Below are 25353 nucleotides of genomic sequence, written 5' to 3'. Positions count from 1 at the left end.
TTGGTTATGCATTATCTTTTTCATGAAATTGATAAGTATACTCTGGGCAAAGGGAAATTAACCTTTTTAAGTATATATGCCAGAATTATTCATTGCAACAGGAAGTTTCATAGCTCTCGTATTTGCAATGAAACCTTGGATCACAAGCAGAGTACTTCATGAACAATTTGGATGATGAAGAAATTATTTGAGTGAAAAGTGCCTTGGGTGATGAATGGTGTCTCGAGTTATGAGCACACAAGTTACAAGCAAATGATATTCAAAGGTGTGTTAAGGTAACATATACAGTCAAAAGTCTTTAATCCGGACTCGTCGGGACTTCGGCGATTCCGGATTATCGATTTTTCCGGATTATAGATCATCAGTTTAATTCTGGCAAGATGGCATGCAGTAATTATAAAATTAAAAATATGAAACCGTAATTTATAAAATAATGAGCAATTATGATCTAAAGGGTATCAAAATTTACAAAAAAAAAAAAGCTTAATATTTATTTGTTTACTTTATTAAACATTTCTTTAAACGCGCGCATGCTTACCTTACGCATAGCCGAAATTAGAAAATTGCAACCAGAAAACTATTTGATTTGTATTCGTGATATTTATAATGACGAGGAATTTGATTTAAATCATATCAAAGACGGAGTACATCGAGATTAAATACTACATTTAATAAGGAATTATAAGCCGAATAAAATAAAAACATCTGCTCTGAAGATAACGATAGTGGTGACAGATCAACTTCCAGTTCATTGCGCGTTGCGACGTCCCCCCCCCCACGCAGAGCAGCGTGAAATTGATAAACAGATTTCGGAACGGTTAGATAAACAAAGGATATACCTTTATCCATTTTTTGTTTGATGGACATCGAATCATACTTTCGTTTTCTAGATCCTTTGGGAGCTCCAGCATCGGAAATTCTATTTGACATAATCGAAAGTTCAAGCTTACTTTTATAAAATTGCTCTTACAGTCTGCAAAAAATAATAAGCCGGATCCAATTCGAAGATTAAGGAACAACGCAATCATCAACATTAACTGAATTAGATAATTTTAGCTTATGCCGTCCGACGCGAAAACGTATTCTGCACTTGCGCAGTCGTAAATGTCGGACACGTAAAACGCCTATGAGCATGTGTCAACGCGGCGCATGCGCAGAAAGATTTTAGCTTTGAGGTCCGGATTATGGGTGTCCGAATTAACGACTTTTGACTGTACCACATAAGTAACACTCATGAACTTCTGAAAACATCATTTTAATATTTTCCATTGCTTAAGTCTTAACAAAGTCTAGCAGCAAGTGACTTACAGAACCATAAGTTCAGCCTGGGGAAAATTATGGCCAGATTGTGTTCCAGGCAGAGATTTGAATGCTTTGACACTTATCTCTATGTAAAATGATGTGCTAGGAAGAAAACACGGAGAAGTTACTAGAGGGCCGTAACAAAAATTAGCTCAACAAGAAGGGACTTAAGTTCTCTGCCAGGAAATTCGTACAAAATGGAATAAGATGCAAAGTTTTCACATAAGGATACTACCTTTATAAAGAAGTACCACACTATATCATAAGTATTTTCAATGAAAATACCCTAACTCACTTTTAAAACATAGGCAGTCGCTAGTCACATTAAATACAGTTTGAGTGAAACCAACCCAGTGGATCTTGAGCTGTGTTGAGTGGCACTTAGGCAAAAAAAAAAAAAAAAAAAGTAAAAGGAAATACCTGAAAACAGTAACCAGATGTTTTAAAGGAAGGGAATTTTGCATATGAGCAGTATCCTGTTCCTCATCATGTCCCAATTATACCATCCACTCCTTTCTATAGATGCAAGAAGGTTAAATTTTTGTCCATTTTATCCATTTAATATTTAAAAAATCTTTTTGTGCTATATTTAATAATTCCAGTTAGTTTTTTTATAATGAACTTCTGTACAACGTGCTATAAAATTTAAATGAGCAGGCTCCTGTGGTCCAAGAGCGAATTAATCCATTTTACACTTATTCCTGTAGAAAAAAATTGTTTCAGTGGGTAAACGGTTTTCAAGAAAAAATTAAATTTGTGAACCAAGGTTGCATTGCTAGCTGTGGTTGCATATTTGCTTATTCTATCATGCAAATCAAGCAACATTAAAAATTAAGAAAACTCTTAATTGTACAATAATAAATAACTATATGGATATAATCCAACTGAACGCTGAGGTATGACCCAAACACTTTTGTTAAAATATTAATCTGAACAGTGTGGTTACATTCAGTTTCTATTCCTTCTCAGTGTTATACTGACATGGTTAAAGATTTATTGTTAAAGCTTTTCTTCAAAAGAACATTTATTTTTAATAACATGGATTGCTATCTTGTGGCGACTTAAAACGGAACAGCTAGAAAAGTTTTAGGAAATACTTCATGAGAAGGGAATTAAATAGCTTCTAGAAGTTTTGAATAAAACATGAAAATTGCATATAAGTGTTTTAAATAAAGCATAGAATTGATATGTACTTTAATTACTGAAAAATAAATATGAATCCATCTGATAAATCTAACATAGAAAACATGATTTGGGAAACGCAGAGCACACACTTATTATTTTTCTAAGCCTATTTTTCTTAGTTTTTGTCCCATTTCTGTAAAAAAAAAATTGCATGTGCAGATGTATCAAATTTTCATTCTAGTATAGAATAATTATATTTTTGGTTGTTAATCTATAACAAATTCATTCAGTTGCGAAAAAATATATCCACTTAGAAAGAATTGAACCACAAGTATGAAAGTTCAGCAGTATAGTGGTCAATTGGCCAAAAGAAATGTTTTATTTATAAGTAGCTATACAAAGAACGTGAAAATCGGTAGGTAGTAAAGACATCTCTGGCAGCTATATAAGCCAATATTCCGTTGGGTATGAAATTTATTAAGTTGCCAATTTTCCTCTGTTGTAGGTTGTATCACATATGAGGCAACTGGTTTGCGAGTTGGGCTATATTTGTACACTGCTGAATATACTTGCCCAACATGTTTGACAGGGGACAAATCTGGAGATCTGACAGACCAGTCGAAGACATTGTTGTGAAACTTGTGCTGCATGTGGCCAAGCGTTGTCATGCCTTCGAGATTGTAAAACCCTGTGTTGTATGTACCACTCGGTAATAAAGGCAGCTCACATTTCTGTCTCCAGACATGTATGCGATGCTCATCAGCATTGAGAGAAAAGCATATTTTGTCGCTGAAGACCACATTTCTCCAATCAGGCACTGTCTAGCTGGAGCTAGAGCGGTACCATGTAAGACGACACTGCTTATGGTGGAGTGTCTTAATGGCCGTGAGATCTGAGCCCAGTGTCACCTAGTCTTCTGCAAATCATATCTCTGCGAGTTGGTAAATGGCGTTCAATTGATGATAACGTAACTTTTGTTAATGCAGGTGTGGCAGCTCTTCTAATTGCACTATCATCTGGTGCGTTGGTAGCCCAGGAGCGTCACGAGCCACTACCTATGCCTACACTGAGCCACTGGTTCCAGCAACGGCAATGACCATATCGCTTTGACCAATATGTCGTCCTCTGTTAGTCTGTGGTGTTGCTATGGAAATGAAACAACCAATAAGATGAAATACTATGGAACCATCACACGTACTTTCGGTTTTAAAAATAATTATTAGAACTGCAGCAGAGTGGCAAAATGTCGCAGCAGTTTAGTTTTCTTGTCGAAGTGTGATTATGTTATGTTTAATAAAGTTTATATTCTTATAAATGTATCTCTGCCTTACTATTGATATTTCTACATTGGTGACCGACACTGGGTAAGTGCATCTTTCTGATCGTTTCATGGGATTTGGACAAAATACGAAAACTGAAATATCAACAGTGAAAATGTCCCCTTTCATTCCTTCTTATCCGTCTCTGTGGTTTACGATGGTGATTTCTACTTTTGAATTAGCAATTCCGAAACCAGGTAATAATCACTGTTAGCAAACTAACCTCCCGACATCGCCATGACCATCAGGGATATCATCATTTCTCCCGATAAATCAGATCCATATGGGAAACTGAAAAATGAAATCATTGCTCGCTGTGGTGAAAGAAAATTGCAGGAAATACTTCGTTTACTTGGCGGTCAACAACTTGGGCATCGAAAGCAGTCTGAACTGTTACGTGTTATGCAGTGACGTGTGGAAAATCATAATGTGGTGGACACTTGTTTTGGAATTATTTCTACAGCAACTACCTACAAATGTGCAGTCTATTTTAGCATCAGCCATCCCTCTAACCACACAAAAGGTTGCTGAAATAGCGAGTAAAATAATGGAAGTGTCACCTGCTCAGGTAAGCGTAGTTTCTGATTCCTGTGCATCATCTAGTGTTACACCGAACTATAAACTGCTTGTAGAGATAAAATCGCTTCGCCAGGAAATTGCATTTCTACGGTGTTCGATAAGTCATTCTCATAATCGTAATTTTTGTCATACTACAGATAGTGAGAAATCATGTGAATTATGTTGGTGCCACCGAAAATTTGCTTCTAAAGCAAAGAAGTGTACTCCTTAATTTTGAGAGAAATTTCCAGGGCAAGGAGAAGCGGTGACATACGTCTCGCCTTCTAGTTGTCGCCTATTTGTTCGCGATCGCTTAACTTTTTAACCAATACTGGTAATGATTGTTCCGTAATTCCAATCTGATAAAATGATTACTCTTATTCAAACTTTTCTAGCAACAAATAGTATTAAGATAAATGTATGTGAACAAAAGATGTTATTTTTAGACTTAGGTTTAAGAAAACTGTTTATCCTTTTTATATATGCAACGTTCAAACTGCTATAATTGATGTAGATTTCCAACATTCTTAGGTTTAAGAAAACTGTTTATCCTTTTTATATATGCAACGTTCAAACTGCTATAATTGATGTAGATTTCCAACATTATTTTAATCTCCAATCAGATCTTAAAACCCGTCGTGGCCGTTAACTAACTCGTGGCGTATGCATGTTGCTAATATATATTCTGTGAAATCTATATTTGGTAATAATAATTATTCTAAATTTTTAAATAAATTTACGCATATTGTTCAAGTTCCATGTGCAAACCAAACTGTCAAACATTGAGTTTAGCATCATATTGAAACTATGGCTTTTGTCTATGGATGCCATTTTTGGGTTGCTGCAAATAAAATGATGATAGCTTGGCTCGAGGATTTTAACATTTTTATTTAACACTATAAAAAGATATATATTTCAATACACAGTCACATTGACTACAGTTCGCACGATAAGCATTTTTATAGGTAGTAAGTCCACGTAGGTAAAAAATCATAAAAGTCGTATCACAGTCACGAAGCGAAAGAGAGGAGCGCATGCTTCACCGACGGCATCTAAGAACAGAGTAACCAGTCTGAACTTTCCCCTAGTAGAGAAGAGGGAGAAAGCTGGTAGCGCCCTCTTTTGGGCCAGTGGACAAATAATAATAATAAAGAGTTCTCCACAAAAATTTTGGCCCTCCTGTTTTTGCCAAACCACGTTGGCTTGCACCCGATAGTTTGAAAATTGCAAAAAAGGAATTTCAGCATATGTTTGGATTTCAACCACATTCGCTCATCCAACACCAATTGCGTTTCGCCACTGTGTATGGTCACTGAAAAAGATAAGGATTGGCATCCTTCCGGTGATTTTTTGAGCCCTTAATGCTCAGACTAAAAAGGACAAGTATCCAATTTCTAGTATTGATTTCACTAGTAAACTCCATGGGTGCAACATATTCTCCATGTAGATTCAGTCAAAGCATTTCATCAAATTCCGATGTCCATAAAACTGCTTCTGTACACCATTTGGAATTTTTAAAAGCACTTGTATGCAATTTGGGTTGTACAATGTATCAAGCACTTTTCAAAGGTTTATTGATGAGGTGACGAGAGGTTTAAACGATATATATGTATTTATTGATATTTAGATAGCCTTAAAAAGCAGCGAAGAACACATTGAACACCTAAAAGATTAGATCATTACAATTTAGAAATCAAACCCTCAAAGAGTATATTTGGAGGTCCAAACTTGGATTTCTTAGGATTTAAAATATCTAAAGAAGATATTTCTCTAATTACAGATCGTGTTGATGGAATTTCTAAATTTTCTAGACTTAGCAAAATTTCACAGATTTCTTGGCCTATTCAATTTTTATCGCAGATTTGTGCCACATGCTGCACACATTTTGTCCCCTTTAATTAAGTTTCTCGAAGGTCATTCTAACAAAAAGAAATCATTCCGTCCAACTAAAAAGACTGAAAATCCTCTCCAATGGTCTGAAGAAGCCGAAAAGAATTTTTAGAAGCTCTTGGCAAAGCTAATCTCTTAAGACATCCAATTCCTGGTGCTCGACTCAGTCTCTGGACCGATGCATCTGACGTTGCCTTTGGCAGTTCCCAAATGGTCAATGGGAGCCAAATGCATTCCTTTCTTTAAAATTGAATAAGAGTCAACGGAAATGGTCTACATATGATAGCGAACTATTGGCAGTATACGCATCTATATCAGGAAATCTCGGCACTTGTTAGAAGGTCGCAACTTCGTCATATTTACCGACCAAAAACCACTAACATTCACTTTCAGACGAAAAGCGCTCTCCTCGACAACTAAGACACCTAGATTATATCTCTTAATTTTCCACTGATATACAATAAGGTAAGGAAAATGTTATTGCTGACACACTCTCCCGAATAGAAGTAGATTCTGTTTTTCGCTCACCTACTCTGGATTTCAAACAGTTAGCTTCGTCACAACTCACAGCAATTCAAAATTCTAGATTTTTGAAGCTCTCTAATTAGTATTTCCCTTTTGAAGATATTTATCTCTACTGTGACTCCACAACCGATGTTCCTCGTCCTTTCATTCACACCTATCATCTTCCAAAGTATTCACAAGCTTTCGCATCCGGGTATATCTGCCACTTCAGAACTGATACGCAAACGTTGCGTTTAGCCTAACTTGGATACTTTTATCAAAAACTCCGTGAAGGCTTGTGAGAAATGTCAATGATCAAAGATACACAGGCTTACGAAATCCCCCACTTTGACATTTTTACTTCTTGATGCCAGATTTTCGCTTATTCACATCGGTTTTACTGAACCATTACCAATTTCTGAAGGTTATCAGTATTGCTTGACCATAGTCGATTGATTCAAACGATGACCCGAAGTAATTCCCACATCTGATATGTCGGCTGAAACAACTTGTAATGGTCTAATTAATGGATGCCTTTCCACTATCATTACCGACCAGGGTCGAAACTTTGAATCGCATTTTTTCAGGGAGTTCATGCACCTGCTGGGCATTCATCATATTCGTACCACTGCCTATAGACCTCAAGCAAACGGAACATTGAACGGTTCCATCACCAGCTGAAAAACAGCATAAAAGCGCCAGAAAACCCTCGCTGGACAAAATCGTTACCTCTTATACTTTTGGGTATTCGATCTTCCGTCAAAGACAACATCCAGGCAACTTGCTGTGAGTTAGTCTACGCTACTACCTTAAAGCTGCCTTCGGATACCGTGTGCTCAAATCAACTTTCTCTGCCATCCCTGACACCAACATATGTCAATCGTTTACGATCTACAGTGCAGTCTCTGATTCCCATTGCAACATCAAAACACTGTCCCCGTTCATCCATCCTTCAAATTGTGTTCGCATAATTAAGATACAATAACACGCCGAACAAATATTAATTTAGAAGTCAAACAGCAAAAATCAGCGTTATATTTCCAAATTTCATTACTGCGAAAATTTGAAAATATAACGCTGATTTTTGTTGTTTGACTTCTAAATTAAAATTGTGTTCTCATGCTTACTTGAGAACTGACTTTGCCAAGCCTCCTCTTCAGCAACCATACTCAGGGTCATCATCCTGTCACTGAGCGACATGACAAAACTTTTATCATCTCCTCGCACGGTAAGAATCAAACTGTCTCAATTGATCGACTCAAACCTGCATTTTTATTAATAATAAAAATTTAGTCCCACGACACTAAACCTTCCAGTAAGACGGATACTTTGAAGAATACCATGTCAGCTGTTCCTAAAACTATCACAAAATCGGGACAATATGTGAAATTCCCTCAACATTTGTCTACTAACTGCTACATATAACTTGTATAATTTCAGTTATATATATTTGCATCGTTCGATATCCCTCCCTGAGCGTACTCTGTGGTGTTGCTATGGAAATGAAACAACCAATAAGATTAAATACTATGTTGCTGTGGAAAAACAAGACATGTTCTTTCAATCTTAAAAATAATTATTAGAGCTGCAGCAGAGTGGCGAAATGACACAGCAGTTCAGTTTTCTCCTCGATGTGTCATTGTGTTATTTCATTTCTGAGGTTACGCATCATCTCTACCGCCCTCGAGCGACCTTTAAGTGGTACGCTTCTTGGCCAAGGGGATACGAGACCTTAGGTCGACGGAGTTTTACGTCCGATACGATCAAGTAGGAGCAAGCTTCTTCGGCAAGTATTTAATAAAGTTTTTATTTTTATAAATGTGTTCGCGTCATTATGAAACTTCCACAAGTCCTATGATGCAACCCCTCTTGAAGTCGGATAACTGTTCGTAACGCCGCTGAGTACGTCTTCAAGGTATCTTTCGTTACAGTGTCGTGTATCCAAGCCATCAGCGCGGTTGTAAATGCTCGTCACTTTCCTCACTTGTCTTTATACATTCTATCAGGTGCGCACTTCAGGCACGCGTTATATCGTTCCATAATACTGATTGGTGCTGCAAGTTTTTTAATTATCTATTTAACTGGCCAAACCGCCTTTCGTAGTTGTGGTTCAATTTTTTTCTGGATGCTTATATCTTTTTGTAACAGAGTGCATAAGTGAATAAGAAATGATTAACTGCATGAATAAAACATATTAGGCATGGTATTCCGTCGGTGATAAATTTGGGAATCTGGAATAGGCATAGAATGTTATAATAGGTAACTTATAGCATGGAAGGAAAGTTCATGGTTGCTTCTTCGAATGAAATATTTCCTTTTTGTAACTATATAAGTATAGATTTAGAAACTATTGCATAGCTGCCCCTTTTCATCACTTCTCCCGGCCTTTATTGTGAAAAATGTTATCGAGCAATAAAATGAAGTTTATTGAATTAATGAAACGCGAATTGTGCAAATTCCATTCCTCCACGCATAGCGATTTCAGAGCAATTTTTTCATTAAATTTTATTTGATCTGAATTGTCTTAATCGACTGTAGGCATTTGTGGAACTTCTTATTGAAGGTATTTAATTTTGTTTTACCTCAGTAATTGTACACTACTAAGCTTAGCCATACATGAGTATGTACATTAATTATTGACTTCATCGTATTTAAAAGCACATAGTAAATTAAAGCTCATCTTTCCTACTCAGGATGAAAGTGTGAGGAGATTACAAAATGAAATTAGCCAACAAAACAAATTTAGAAATTTTAATTAAATATTAATATATTTTGAATCAGAATTATACTATAAACGATTCCGTTACTTGACTCATGCGTCATAAAGTGAATTTAAGTCAGTTGGGTGTTGTTTTACGTTTATATTTATTTACCTTTAGCTGATATAAAGAAAATAAACACATGTAAAGTAACTAACACGAATAATAATAAAACTATACTAAAGGAGGGAGGAAAGTGCATGAGAGAAGTAGTCGTATTTAGTTTAAAGTAAGATTAGGTTATTTGAATATAGCAAAGTACACAAGGGCTATCTGCCTAAGAAGATAGATGCCCTCATGGCAAATTTTCTAGCGGATATTGTTTCGTATTAACGCTACACACAAGAACCCAGCCATGCAACCAGTCCGTTCGCCTGGGCTCGAACCCAACTTGAATTTCCAATATTAGTTGGCCACTATTGGAGCAGCTCGAAAATTAGAACCGCTTTTTTTTTTTTTTTTTTTTTTTTTTTTTTTTTTTTTTCCCACTATATTTGGTAAGTCCTTGTAATCGAATATTTTAACAAATGAAATTGCACAGTGAGAGGAGAGATTTTTATTATTAAGCGTTAGAGAATAATTGCATTACTCGAATACTTGATAGAAGTAGACAATTTTACTGTATATGCATATATTCTTTAATTTGATGCTTACACCACTGTATAAATTCATTTTAACTTTCCATACAAAATGTTTAGCTTTTCAACTTTTGACTACAATAAATTTTCACTTTTAATATTACGACATAGTAAATATGGCCTACATCTTTTTTCTCTGATAGGATTTAAAAATTTTTTTTTTCCTTCTGAACTCAAATATAAAATATAACCGCTAATTGTCAATAGCCAGGCCTAGTTGAGGGACTTCAGTTTAGGTCTGCATCCACATTCCTGCTTGCTTGTTTGCCTGAAAACAAATAGATATCAATATATTAATAATTTTCCTTTTTAAATACATAGTAAAATCTTGTATTTAATTAGATGGCTGGCCTTTCAATCTAATTAGAACCGTGCTCTCGTCAAATATTCACCTACATTTTCTCAAAATTTATCCTAAAATGTAGTCTTATTGTCGATTAAATATTGTAGTTTGGGGATTTTGGCAATTCCAAAGTTACTGTCAGTCATAGTTATATTGCATCTGAAAATTTATGCTGTATTTTCTCGGTAATTTCATCGTCACATATTTTTTCTTATTTAGTTTTCAGCGTTTATTACTATTCAAGGATCGTTTTTCATATCTCTGTGCTTTAATTAAATAAAAATATATTCTTTCCATATTTTCTGCTAGGAGAAATCGCAAGTAGTTAAAGAATTTAATAGTTACTTATTTAGTTCAAACGCATAGAAATTGATATAGGACAATTATTGGTTATTTATATATGACTCATTCCCGCAGGCATTAGTCAGAAATAATCGTATTAGAAGCTCAAAAGAGAAAACTAATAACTTAATATTTCTTCATTTAAATCATCCAGCATTTCAACTGTTAAAAGGCTTAGTTCCAGCTTTAACAAACTGAGTGTTTCCTTTTTTGCAAGCATCAACAGATTTATTTCAACCCTTAGCAAACTAAGGCGGAAGCATTTCCGTTTATCTAATTTATATGTAAACTATAAAAAGGAGAAAACTGAGCTACGGAAAAGTGCATTGCTGTCAACGAAAAGGTTAAATCTGGTGACACTGAGAGTGATCGTATTGCTGTTGCTTGATGCCGTTTGAAGCGATAGGTATTAGGATTTAAAAGGTCTCGCACTGTTGTATCATTGATGACAATAGTCAATGCTCATGCAGTCTACGCCAAGTGATGAAGCAACAGTACAACAAAGAGCAACAGTAATGAAGATGGCGCAAAGTTTAATACTTGAATATATTTTCAGCATCAGAGGATTTGTTAGAGTCCAAACACTCAAAGATTAAAGTAATGCCAAGTTATGCAGTTAAATGAATTCAGTTTCATCCTCTGTTTGGCTGCTAAGAAATCAGTCACTTGTCATTGTAAACAAGTGATGCCATAAATCTAGGATAGTGCTATTCAAGGCTGTAGTGTTTTTGTGAATATGTTGGCATGTTCTTAGGAGAAACGTTAGTCTCCTCACATGTAATGCAATATACGATTGAACTGCAACTCTCCTAACCGATAATAATCAGCCTCATGTTTAACGCAGCACACCCAACACAGACTAAAACAAAAAATACGGTGAAAACATGAAAGCAAACTTCCCAGTCTTATTCTATTGCCATTTATAAGATTCATCAAATCCTTTGCAAATCTAAACTCTTTCCTGTGGCAATAGACTTCTTTTATGTTACCGTGTCCTCTCACATGCATGAAACATGTAGCTTGCTGGTTAATGACAGCATACTTTCAAGATCTTTGTGCTTCTTGAAGAAAGTAGTTTTTTTAGCAGGCACTACTACCACTCAGACATAGGTGGACAAACAACTAATTTTAGTAATAAGCAACATGTTGGCCTCCAGATTTACGCCTTATTGAATCTGGTCTTTATTACCTGGGATGATCATAGCGAAACAGGAGATCCATAAGTAGGGGCTGATGTCTAAGGAGGAGGATTTACAAAAGGATTGTTAGCATACGGGTAAACTAGCAATTTTTTTCTCAATCTCTAGAATCTTGTGCAGTGATACTTGGTGTATTCATGCTGTCATTTAAGTAGTGCTTGACCTCAGCCTAACTCGAAAACGCTGGATATAGTAGAAACCAGGTTTTGTAAACGATTTCCGTAAATTAAAGATCGCTAAAACTGCCATTGCAACTAAATGTTATCTTAACCGCTATAAATTCGCTCTACCAGTCTTACAAAGCCTTGAAGCCTGTGCATGTAAATTTAAAAGTAAAGACACTGAATACCTACACGTTTCAGTGTGTAAGCCGCCCATGTCTTCGCATAACACTAAAGTTATAGATTACATTACAAGTTTAGTAACCCGCCTAATAATAGACGGCAATTTCAACTGCAAACATACGAAGTGGAATTCACGTACGAACAGTCATGGTGAAGTGGTGTTAAATAACTACATGCTAAATAATGACATCAACATCTTCGTCCCCACGGAACCTACATATATCCCAACCTGCCCATTTAGGTTTGCTAATGTACTGGATATTATGATCGCGATAAATATACGTCAAGTTTCTTATACTTACGTAGATAACGACCTTAACTCAGATGACCTTCCCGTTCGCTTCATATTATGTGGGTTGTAGCTTGGTCTACCACCTATAAGAAGCCAAATCATAAACAATAGATTTCTGCTTCTTGTTCTCTAAATAATAGCAATGACATCAATAATATAATTAGCAATTTAAATAACAACATCCGCGCCGCAATCATGAATCTTTCAATTCATGAAGACCTCATTCTCCCACACTACATCAGAATGAAAATCAGAGACAAAAATAGGCTCAGAAAAATCGCGCAACAATCACAAGATCCGCAAGACAGCAGAAGATAAAGATATAACCAAAGCAATAGAGAACGCATGCACATCATGAGGGACTACCGAAACGAATCTTGGAGCAGCCTCGTAAGTAGGTTTTCTCAGACGGATCACTCGGTATGAAGAGTTGCAAAAGCACCCAGAAAAGGTGAAAATAATATTGAACCCATTAAGCAGAATAACAAATTAATCCATAGCCCGGATGAAACTGCTAACTTGTCTGCAGATTATTACGAAAAACAATTCAGTATTAACAAGTTTCCCAAACCATTTTCGATCGTATCATCGTTACAAGAATGAATAAATTTATTGAAGATAATAAGGTAATAAAAGACCACTAATTTGGATTTGAAGCACGCCTTCTCTACCGTGCAGCAAGTTACTAGAATTGTGGTACATATCGGGGAAGGCTTCAACAAAAAGAAACGGAAGCTGCTATTTTTCTTGATATTGAAAAAGAGTTTGGTAAGGTTTGGCATCAAGACCTCCATATCAAAGTTATTTGCTTCAATTTTCTACCTGAGCTTATCGTTCTCATTGCTAATTATGTAAATAATTGAACATTCCGCGTAAGGATTAAAAATACTCTTTCTAGCAGGAACTCCAGAGCTTGTGTACCACAGGCCTCTATCATTTCACCAATACTTTTTAATCTGTACATTAACAATATGCCTTACGCTTCGTACGCATTAGTAGCATGATACGTGGAAAACATGGCCATGTTATGCAAATCAGTATGTCCTTAGCATGCAAGAGGAAAACTACAAAAAGCAATTCATCTAATTTCAAACTGGTGTCAAGCTTGGAAGATCCAAATCAATACTAATAAATTGTCAGTTATCTACTTCAAGGGAAAAAAAAATAAATAGGTAATATTGAACTAAACGGTACTGAGGGAAACTCAAGGGGAAAATGTATAAAATATCTCGGTGTTCATATAGACGAGAACGTTTAAACAACACGTTACAATAATCAGAAACAAGGCTCATCAAGCCTTTATGGCTATTTATGCCCTGCTCCAAAGAAATTCTAAATTAAATTTAAGCACAAAACGATTGCTCTAGTTATAGGCTATAAAGCCGATTTTAATATACGCCGCCCCAGCATAGGCCGCTACAGCACGATCAGACAGATTCGTGTTACAACACCTAATAAACAAACTACTAAGTATCATTATAGACTCCTCAGAGTTTGTAAGAAACTCCATAATTCATCAACTATAAACCTATTGACTGTGAAGTTGTAAGGTATATTTTAATTTCATAACAGTTATTTTAATTTTAAAGTTCTTTCCTATCAATTCTTGTTTCCACTTTCAACTCCCTACCAGAATGAATTTTTAGATTCGCTTTAATTGTAAATGAGTTGGAAGTAATATTTAAAGAAATTCAACTTACTTCGTGAAATAGAGCTAGGAATTCTGAGTAGCGTGTGTTTGCCTTCGGGCTAAATCTCTCTTGAAGCTGTTACGCTCGATCGTATATTACGTGTCTTTTGTTATTCGACAGCTAGTTTAAATTAAGCACCAAATGCGTTAGATACTTGTGATAGCTTTGGCTAAGGCTTCGGTTAGGTTGGAACTGCGCGCTTCACAGTTCCAGCAACGTGGTGTTTGGCTGTTCTGCGCATGGGCACACAGAAAACAGCACGCGAGCCGGGTAGAGAGAAGAGCACTGTCGCTCTTGCAGTGCCGAAATTCTGCCACGGTGCTGAAAACGTGATTTCTTTTTACTCCGCGCGTGTGATATTCCTCCAGAAGGTGGAATTTCATCATACGGACCATAAACAGAGTTCATGAAAATTTGCAACTTTTAAAAAATTGCCTTACTGAAATTCAGTCGACATCAAATGCAGATCAAACTATTGCAAAAGCAACAGAAATTTTAAAATATCTAAATGATGATAATTTCAAGTTTTGGTTAGAGAATTTTTATCTCTGATAATGTTGAAATAACCTCATGTTGAAATAATATACAACTAAATGCAATCCAGAGAAATTAATGTGTTTAAAGTTTTCAAAACTGCTATTTTAGATTTAAGAAACTCAAAGTACTGTAAGAATTTTTTCAAAGACACTGATGGCTGAAGCTAAGGAAATATGTGACTTTATACTATGCATTGATATAATGCACAGATATTCTTCCACTAAAAACTTAGCAGCTGCTAAATTGTTTAACAAGAAATGTTTAATTTTAGGAATGAGTATTCTACAGAAGAAATAGTACTGACCACTGAAGCATATCCAATGATTGGCAAAGAAAAGCTTGAAACTGAACTAAAAGTATTCTATTGTAGGTCTGATATCCATGAATACTGAAAATTAATTGAGCTACTGAAATTTATCTTCGAAAATAATCTAGATGATGCTCTTAGTGAAATTACGAAACTGATAAAAATTCTCTTGAGAATTCCCATGACTACATCAGAGGCAGAACGCTGCTTTTCAACATTGAAAAGAATGAAAACTTTTCTAAGAAGCACTATGAATTTGTAAAGACTAAATGCGCTTGCATTGCTTTCAATAAAGAAAAATTTCCTCAGTTGTCATCCAGAGATGAAGGAGAAAATTATTGATCTTTTCGCGCAAATTAAAACAAGAGGAATGGATTTCAGACAAAGATTGAACTGTAATAATTTTGGTTAAAGTAATTAAGAAATGTTTAATTTTTTTCTTGAACGATTTCATGAAGTTTCAAAATAAATTTTCTTTTTATACATGTTTTTTTCCTTTTACATAATTTTAAAACAAAGGTTAAATTTTTTTTGGAACAGCACCCCCACTAGTTTTAGACACGAGCCGCCACTGCAGTTCACTAGGTTCCTCGACAATTAATTTAGCCAAAAAGAGTGAGGAATACTATATTTGGCGCCCGAAATTTTTAACGGACTGTGGCGGTAGAAAAAGGGGGTGTATTGAGTATACGGCAAAGCACACTAGGTCTATCTGCCTAAGAGCGGTAGAAAAAGAAAAATTTGTATTGGACCCTCCTACTTTTCAAATCTGTCAGGCATCAGTAAACCCAATGGAAGGATTTGGGTACATAGTAGAAACCATGCGGGCAGCTAAGAAGTCAGCTGCGACGTTCAACGGCAGAGGTTCGGTGATGACATTCTTGAAACAACTAGAATTTCATTTTACGCTACATCCCGTGAACGAGCTTCAGCCGTTTACGATTACAATGGCTAGCTTAAAAGGCCAAGCCGTAAGTTGGTTCGAGGACATCAGGAAGTTTCTGCTGGAGGATCCAGGTTCCGAAACATACAACTGGGAAAATTTTAAAATCGCGCTACTAAAAGCGTTTCCTGTAGTCAAAGACCGAGCAAATTAGAGTCAGAGCTCTTCTGTAAATATCAGACGAATGTGGAAGAACTGACTGATTTTATTCTGAAAAAAATTCAAGTTTTCCATCTAGTGTATGGAAATAGGCCGGATATTGAACTGATTGAGGTAATTTTGCCGCGTTTGCTTCCTTTGATTCCGGAGTTTCTGGCAGTGAGAAATACACAGACACTCGAAAGACTATTTCAACTCGTCGTGAAATTCCAAAGCAGACGAAAAGCTAAAAACATGCGTTCGGCAAATTTTTGCAAGAGCCAGTAATCGAAGTTTTCGTCTCAACAGAGACCTCAAAGTAAGTAATATCCTTATCAGCAATTGGAGAAGACCGAAAGAGTCCATAGAAAGAAGACGGGTCAAACGAAGTCATTTGGCGATCTCTAAAAGAAGCAACAGAAGCAAGGGGCTGAAAAACCAAAGGATTTAGACTAATTAGGGTGTCCGAGAAGAGGGTCTGGTCACCTCCTGTCAAGAAAAGCCTTTGGAAATCCCAAAAATATCAACATAAAAAACAATTTTTCTAATAAATAACACTGGTAAATAATATAACCGTAGTTTACCTTTATGATAGCTTCCGACACCGAATCGCTTTTTAATTGCTTCTCGTTAATGCGCACCAACAATAACTTCTCAACATCTTCTAGGAGTTTTGGACGGTGCTTGGAAGTAACGGTAATTCCTTTGGCCACAACAAGTTTCTTAATTTCGTCCATCTTGTTTAGAATAGTGCAGATCATCGATGTCGAACGGCAGATTGAATTTGTTTTAATTTTGGCTTTTAAGATTTAATGAATTTTAATTGAAAATTTGCATCATACAATATGTAGCCGTAATGTCCAATACAGTATCCACTAGTCACATGTTGTTAATGGACACATGAAATTTGATTACTTTTATTTTTATTTGCAATTAAATTGAAATTTATACCAAATCTTGATTTTTTTTTATATTATGTCCCTTTTCCATTGAGTCTATTTCCCCCAGCTTTTTCGCAAACACAGTTATAACGAACTCACTTTTTCACAAACACAGTTATGCACTACTGAAAATGAAAGTTTTAACTTCCTTTTAGGGCCAGCTTAACAAAGTTATCTAAACCTAAGGTAAAGAAAATTATTTTTACAAATTTTCTTGCGTCATGCTGGAGCTACATACATTATTTTGACTAAGTAGAATCGTGATGACAATTTATCTCATCGTTCCAATATATCTGGAAGGAAAACGTACAGTGGAACCTCGAGATACGTATTTAATTTGTTCCAGTATTTAGCTCGTATAGCGAATTCCTCGTATCTAGAAACAGATTTCCCCATTGAAAATAATGGAAATCCAGTTAATCCGTTCCGCACCCCCAAAAATATCAACACAAAAATCAATTTTTCTAATAAATAACACTGGTAAATAATATAACCGTAGTTTACCTTTATGATAGCTTCCGACACCGAATCGCTTTTTAATTGCTTTTAGTTAATGCGCACCAACAATAACTTCTCAACATCTTCTAGGAGTTTTGGACGGTGCTCGGAAGTAACGGTAACTCCTTTGGCCACAACAAGTTTCTTAATTTCGTCCTTCTTGTTTAGAATAGTGGAGATCCTCGATGTCGAACGGCAGTAAGTCTTCGCCAATTCCGTCACATTTACACCAAGCTTATGCTTATCTTCGATTTCTATCTTAATTTCAACGACCATGGCTTCCTTCGTTTTCTTTGAAGCAGTAGCTGAGGCAACAATCTTTTTGGGAGGCATGGTGAAAAAATTATTTTTACATTAAATGTATAAAAACAATAAGCGCACAAGCACACAAACGCGTAGATTACAGAAGACTCAGTGACCTGACGAGGGGATTCCGCGATTCGACCCAAATTGGGAAATAGCGCTACTCATACCTATGGGGCTACCTCCCCCCCATTTCTTCAGCACCTCGAGTTCTCCCCCTTGCGCATGTGCGATAAGAATCTCATCTCTGCGTGACTGCAAAAAGAGAACTTTTGCCTTCTGTTTTTACGAGTTCATGTATACACTGTATTCACTGAGATTTATGTTATCCTAACGCTATGTATATATTTTGATTTATTAAAAGAGTTTATTTTTCTAAATGGGTGACTAGCAGTTAATCAGACGACAAATTGGTGACTACGGCATTAAGATTACGTTTTTAATCGTTCGAACATGTCTGTTAACGACGATACTATTGTTTCAACGGATGCACCTGAAATCAACATAATCTCAGTTAAAGTACCGCCTATTTGGAAAAATAATTCAAGTATTTGGTTTCGCCAGGTTGAAAGCTAATTCTTTAACAGTGGGATAACTGCCGATATCGTACAATACCATATAGTGGTAGGCCACATCGAGAATGACATCTCAAGTCAGGTAAGTGATATAATTGATCCTCCTCCAGTTATTGATGCTTATGACACACTTAAAAAATATTAATTGAAGTATTTTCTGACTCTGAAGAACAAAAATTTAAAAAAAAAAAAAAAAAAACTTTGAGAAGCATCGATTTAGGCGCCAAACGCCCGTCTGTTTTACTCCAACAAATGCAAGAACTGCCAGGACCTCTCGTCGGAACTGAATTATTAAAATCTTTGTGGTTTCAACGCCTTTCAGCCTAGATGCAAGCCATATTGGCCTCTTCTGTTATCGAACTTAAAAATTAGCAGCTATGACTGACAAAATCAGTCCTGCTCAGCCTCAAGCAATGGACATGAAATCGAAAGTAACTAATTCTACTGATACAAGTGATGCTTTATATAATTTAGAGAAACAAATATCTGTTTTAAATAAAAAGTAGATAAACGTTTTACATTGTATTCTCGTGTTCGATCTCACTCTCGTAGTCGTTCTAATTCTAGACATAGGTCCTTGCCTACGAATAAACAAACCGAAAGCACATCCATGTGTTGGTACAACATCAAGTTTGATGAAAAAGACGTTAAATGCAACAAACCTTGCACTTTTAAATTGGAAAACAAAAAGGCCAAGCGTGTGTGGCGACGAACGCCATGGGCCAGAATAATTGTCGTCTCCTTGTATACGAAAAATCTCTAAGAATACATTTTTTGGTTGGTACAGGAGCTGAACTATCTTTTTTGCTTCCTACTCCTCAAGACTGATGTAAACCAACATCATTGCTCAATTTAATTGCAGCAAATGGTACCAAAATTGATGTATATGGAAAATGTTTAGTAAATTTAGACATAGGTTTAAGCCGAATTTTTCCATGGACTTGTACTAATGCTAATGTTTCGCGAACAATTTTGGGCGCAGACTTTTTAAGTAATCATGGCATTATTGTTAATTTGAAATCCAAAAAATTAATTGACAGCATGACTAACGTTGCGTCAGATGCAAAATATGACAGGATACTGTACCCAAAATTACAGTTTTACAACCGTTACATGTATTTAATGATTCACTTAAAAATATGATTCTCTGTTTCAAGATGTTTTAAAACAGCCTTTTAATAAGAATACTCTTAGTATTACACACGTAATCGAAATTAAAGGTTCTCCAGTATCAGCTAAGGCTAACTGCCTAGCGCATGACAAACTGGCTACCGCAAAAGCAGAATTCGCATATTTAGTGCAAAAAAGGCATTTGTAGCTCTTCTAAAAGCTGTTGGAGTAGTCCTCTACACATGATAAAAAAAACAGGATGGATTTTGGCGGCCTTGCGGGGACTACCGTAAATTAAATATAATCACTGTTCTAGATAATTATCCAATTAGACAGCTACATGATTTTTACATCTAATTTCAGCAATAAAACTGTTTTTTCAACATTAGACCTCAAGAAGGCATATCACCAGGTACCAATGAATAAAGAAGACATACCAAAAACAGCAATAGTTACTCCTTTTGGATTACTTGAATTTAACTACATGACATTTGGTTTACGTAATGCTGGTCAGACAGTGCAAAGATTACTTGATCAAATTCTACCAGATTTAAATTTCTGTTTCGTATACATCGATGATATTTTGATTGTTTCATCATCCCTCGATGAACATATACTTCATATAGAAGAAGTTTTGAGAGATGAAAAAGTCATAATTTGACTGTCAATCTTTCTAAAACCCCACTTGCTGCAAACGCGTAAAATTTTTAGGTCACATTATAGACAAAAATGGAATAATTCCTTTTCCAGAAAAAATTAGTTATCCAAGATTTTCCAAAGCCCAAAAGTGATATAATTTGTGTTAATGAACTCAGACTTTTTTTGGGAATTCTTAATTTCTATAGGAGATTTTTAAATCATGCTGCTGAAGTTCAACTGCTCGGACGTTGTAAGAAAAATGACAAAACACCTTTAAATTGCTCAATACACATTGAAACAGCCTTTGAGTCATGTAAACAGCTTCTGACACAGGCTACAAACTTAGTCCACACAGACCCAAAAAAGAAAATTGCTCTCATGTGCGACGTATTAGACAAAGCCATAGGCGCTTGCGTCCAACAGCTCAATGCGAAACATGGGAACCATTAGGATTTTTCTCGAGAAAATTGAGCGATATGGAACAAAAGTACAGTACGTACGTCCGAGAGCTGTTAGCAATATTTGCCGCTGTCAAATACTTCAGATATCTGCTTGAAGGTACGAACTTTACAGTATTTACAGACCATAAGCCACTCACAAAAGCATTTTTCCAAAAGTATGCCAAGCTCTCACTTCGACAGATTAATCAACTTAATTTCATAGGTCAGTTCGCTACTGACATTCAACATGTGAGTGGCGCAGAAAATGGACTAGCCGATGATATTTCCCACATCGAAATGGTTACTAATGTCATTCCTATTAACTATTAATTTATGTCGCAAGCACAACAGAGTGACATTGTACTCCAATCGTTTTTGGAGAAAGAAAATCCAGTTCTGCAATCAAAGAAGTTAAAAATGCCAGAGAGTTCTGTAGAACTGTATTGCGACAGTTCACATGGTAAAACATGTCCTTTTGTTCCAGACAGTCATAGAAAACTTGTCTTTTCATCTCTGCACAATCTTTCCCATCCTGGACCTAAAGCAACGCTGAAGTTAATTAGTGACCGATTTGTCTGACCCGGAATGAAAACGAATGTCACGAACTTCGCTAAAACTTGCATACAATGTCAAAAGGTTAAAGTGTCTCGTCGTGTACACTCTCCTTTAACTACTTTTATAGTTCCAGATGAACGTTTTTCTCATATCAATATAGATTTGATTGGACCTCTTCCTTCATCTCAAGGAATGTTTTACTGTCTGACATGCATCGATAGGTATACTCGTTGGCCTGAAGCGTACCTATTGAAAGATACACGGACAGAGACCGTCGCCATTGCTCTTTATGCTGGCTGGATCTCAAGATTCGGGGTGCCTTCCCAGATCACAACTGATCGTCGTAGTCAATTTCGCAGTGAACTCTTTCGAGAACTAGCCAAGAACTTTGGTATTCCCCCTTCTATACCACCGCCTACCACCCACAAGCCAACGGCATTATTGAAAGATGGCACAGATCGCTCATAATGTGTTATGCATCTGCTCACTGGACTATCGCATTGCTTTCAGTTCTTTTGGGACTTCGGATCACTTTTAAAGGGGAACTTATCTACTCTCTAGCCGAACTGGTGTATGGCCAAACGAACTGGTGTATGGCGTCTTCCGGAACAATTCTTTATGCCACCTGACAGCAACATTCCGAGGAGTGACTTCCTACAAAAATTAAATCATAATATACAACGTCTTCGTCCGACCGCTACAACAAATCACTCTGAAAAACAGATCTTTGTGAATAAACACTTAGGTAAATGTTCTTATGTTTATCTGCGTGTAGACGCAAGTAAATCCCTCGTTGCATACACCTTACGCGGGTCCGTACAAAGTTCTCCGACTTGGTTATAAAATCTTTACCATATTTAATAAAGGTGAAAATTTTTAAAAAATGATATCACTGTGCCTATCGACAGAGAAAAGCCTGCGTATTTAGTCCCAGACTATGCATCTGAACCTCATAGTTTAACTGATGTGGATAAGGCCTCATCACAGCAACCAGCCTATCCAGTAAACGAACAGCCACTTGAAAAAAGTGTTACAAATTATCAAACTCGTTCAGGACGTCGTGTCCACTTTCCCAAACGATTCGTGCAAGACTAATTGTTTCCCTCATTTTTTCAGATTTTTAGCGCATTTTTTTTCCAGGAAGGGAGATAATGTGGGGCTACCTACACCCCCCCCCACATTTCTTCAGCTCCTCGAGTTTTCCTCCTCGCGTATGCGCGATAAGAATCCCATCTCTGCGTGACTGCAAAAAGAGAACTTTTGCCTTCTGTTTTTACGAGTCCGTGTACACACTGTATTCATCGCTGAGATTTATGTTATCCCATCGATATGTATATATTTTGATTTATTAAAAGAGTTCATTTTTCTAAATGGGTGTCTAACAGTTAATCACACCCAAAGTACCAACAGCCTGACTCACTGCTCGTTACTCGTGTCAGTGCTCGTATTTAGAGTCGAATTTTTCGCTCATACTTTCGTCGTATCTCGAATTTCTGGTATATAGAGGTACTCGTATCTCGAGGTTCCACTGTGTATCTCAAAAATCCCCAGCATTTCGACCGTGTGGACATTGCGGCAATCAGAAATAGGGTAGCCCACTATGAAATCATTGATAAATTGTTATTTTACACTAAAATAACTAAAGACAATCAAGAGTACAGGCTAGTGATCCCAGCAAGTCTACGATTAAATATTCTAGAAGAGCTGCATGATTAACCTATAACGGGACACCTTGTAAATTAGGAAAACGTTATAAAGGGTCCGCGAAGCGGTTTATTTTCCGCAATTATAGAAAGTCGTGACGGCGTATGTCACGTCATGCCATATGTGCTCATTAATTAATTATAAACCCGCCGGGAACTTAAATAATATAAAGACTACTTCCCCAATGAGTTCGTGGGCATCGATTTGCCACAGACCTTACACAGAACCAGGCTAAATAAGAATAGATATCTTTTAATTATCTTTGATCATTTTTCAAAATAGGTGGAAATAATTCTCCTTAAACAAGCGTGAGCAAAATTCGTGTCCGATTCATTTTTAAATAAATATATCTTAATGTACGAGGTCCCATTAAATGTAATATTCGATAACGGTAGAATTTTTGTGAGTCAGTTATATGAAGATCTTTGCACAAGACTTGGCATACGCCATCTGAAAATGGTACCATATAGGCTGCAATCGAATAGAGCGCAAAGCCTAAACAAAAATATTAAAATTATTCGGGAATACATTAAGAATTATCATGAGCGTTGGACTAGCTGTGTCAATGAATTAGCTTTTGCACTGAGTACGGCAAAGCATGATACTACGCAAAAGAACCCCCCTGCAGAACTCTTTTTAGGGAAGAAAATGTTAACTCGCTTAAATAAACATTTTTTTTGTGAAACAAAGGCAAGAAGAATTTAAGTTAAAGGACATTCAGAAAATAATAGATGAGGCGATAAGAAACTCAGATTCAGCTAAGCAGATGCAAAAATTGTACTAAGACAAGAACAGACGGCAGGCCGAATATTCCGTATGTCAAAAAGTCCTGAAAGTTAAACAATCTTTATCATTTGCGCCAGAAAATAAAGGGGTCAAATTTGAGCCCAGGTTGGAAGGGCCGTTTGTTATCGAAAGAATAAAGTTTTCAACGTTATATTTAAAAGATGTTAATGGTCTGAAAACGGTGGCTAGCGTTGATCAAGTTAAACCATATTTCAGAAATGATTTTGAAGCTTCAGGAGATCTTTTTCAGGAACCTGGAAGCAAAATAAGAGGTACTGATGTTGAAATCTCGCAGTTTATTCCCCCAGCGGGGGAAAGGGAACTTTCATCGAATGGAAGGCCACCAAAGCGAATTCCATCGCAACCATTCCCAGGGCTAGAGAAAAAGAAGTCACCAATCATGACGGGAAAGAGAACTGTTCCATCACAGAGGGGTCCAGACTCAACGAAGGAAACCACATCAGACGCTCGCAGTTACCTATCGACAACCGCTCCAAGAGAGACCAGGCAGGATCCAGTACGAAGACATCTGAGAGGCAAAAGGTCAGCGGAGTCTACATCCACGTCGTTCCTGCAGTAAGGAAGGCCAAAAAGGAGGGCAATGGCAAGGAGGACTGTGCAGGCAATTCAAGAATACAGCCGATTACCAAAACCTACAATCGGAAAGAAAGGCAGTTCGATTCGTCAACAGAGACCTTAAGAGGTAGGAATTCCCGCGGAAAGTGAAGGCCGCCCTAGGAGGAAAGTCCGACTTCAAAGCCTGAAAGCTGCATGGGAGCAGTTTATCCGCTAAAGAATGGAGGATTTCAGAAAGCAAAACGATAAGTGAAAATTTTCTTTGTTTTCTCATTTTGAATTGAACTTCAGTTTATATCATTCTGCTGAAAGTTGCTTTTTCTCAAGCAAGAACAATTGTTAGATGCTGCTAAGCAACATTTTTTTGAGTTCGCGAGAACGTGTACTGTAAATATCTTTTATTCTTAAAGATATAAGGTATTTCTCACGCCTTCTTAGCATGCCTTCGGGGTGTAGTGGTCTGCATGCTGGGCGCGTATTCCAGAGGTCCGTGGTTTGATACCCGCGAAGGCGTCGCTCATTTTTCATCTCTCCTGCTTTCAAAAAAATCCGAATGTCTCTAGAAAGACTTGAATTTACTGTTCAAGTCGTTGCAAACTAGAAGTTAAAATTAAATTTTTAGAAAAGTATTGTAAACTATATACAGCAAATGTGTACGTTTTGATGTAAAATGAATCTGAAAATGTTATTATGTTAAAAGTGTAAAAATGTTTTACTGAAAGTAAAGTTTTAGATGATGAATGTAAAAGTGCTGAACTTTAAATAAAATATTTGGAAAAAATTTAATAGTATGAATGTGTTAAAGCTAGACTCTTCGGTTGGACAAAAACTTAAAAACACTTTCGCGCGTGTTTTAAGTTTATACTATACATAGTACACTATGTATAATATTGATATTAAGGTGTCATTTTAGGTCTAGAGTGTCTAGATTTTATTTTATTTTTAGGAAGTTGGTTAGATGGTAGTGTTGTTCGTTTCAAACACAACATTTACAC

General features: G+C 36.5%; 1 long non-coding RNA gene across 7 annotated transcripts in view; it reads right to left on the bottom strand.

The window, feature by feature from the left end:
• Positions 1-8673: 8673 nt before the first annotated feature.
• Positions 8674-25353, bottom strand: part of LOC118188899 (uncharacterized) — an 85616-nt gene continuing 68936 nt past the window's right edge. The window contains exons 1-3 of one of the 7 annotated variants that reach the window (XR_015039114.1): positions 16816-17654; positions 12626-12698; positions 9395-10363 (exon numbers count right to left, since the gene is read on the bottom strand). This is a non-coding gene — a long non-coding RNA (uncharacterized LOC118188899). Of the gene's footprint in view, positions 10364-12625; positions 12699-14315; positions 14510-16815; positions 17671-25353 lie in introns of those variants that run through there. The other 6 variants (XR_015039113.1, XR_015039112.1, XR_015039116.1 and 3 more) reach the window with 6 other exon arrangements.

This window comes from Stegodyphus dumicola, chromosome X2 (genome assembly GCF_044657685.1).
Source record: "Stegodyphus dumicola isolate Sdum_Otavi_A_Nest chromosome X2, ASM4465768v1".
NCBI classification, from domain to species: Eukaryota; Metazoa; Arthropoda; class Arachnida; order Araneae; family Eresidae; genus Stegodyphus; species Stegodyphus dumicola.
This window is presented reverse-complemented; position numbering and strand designations above follow the sequence as displayed.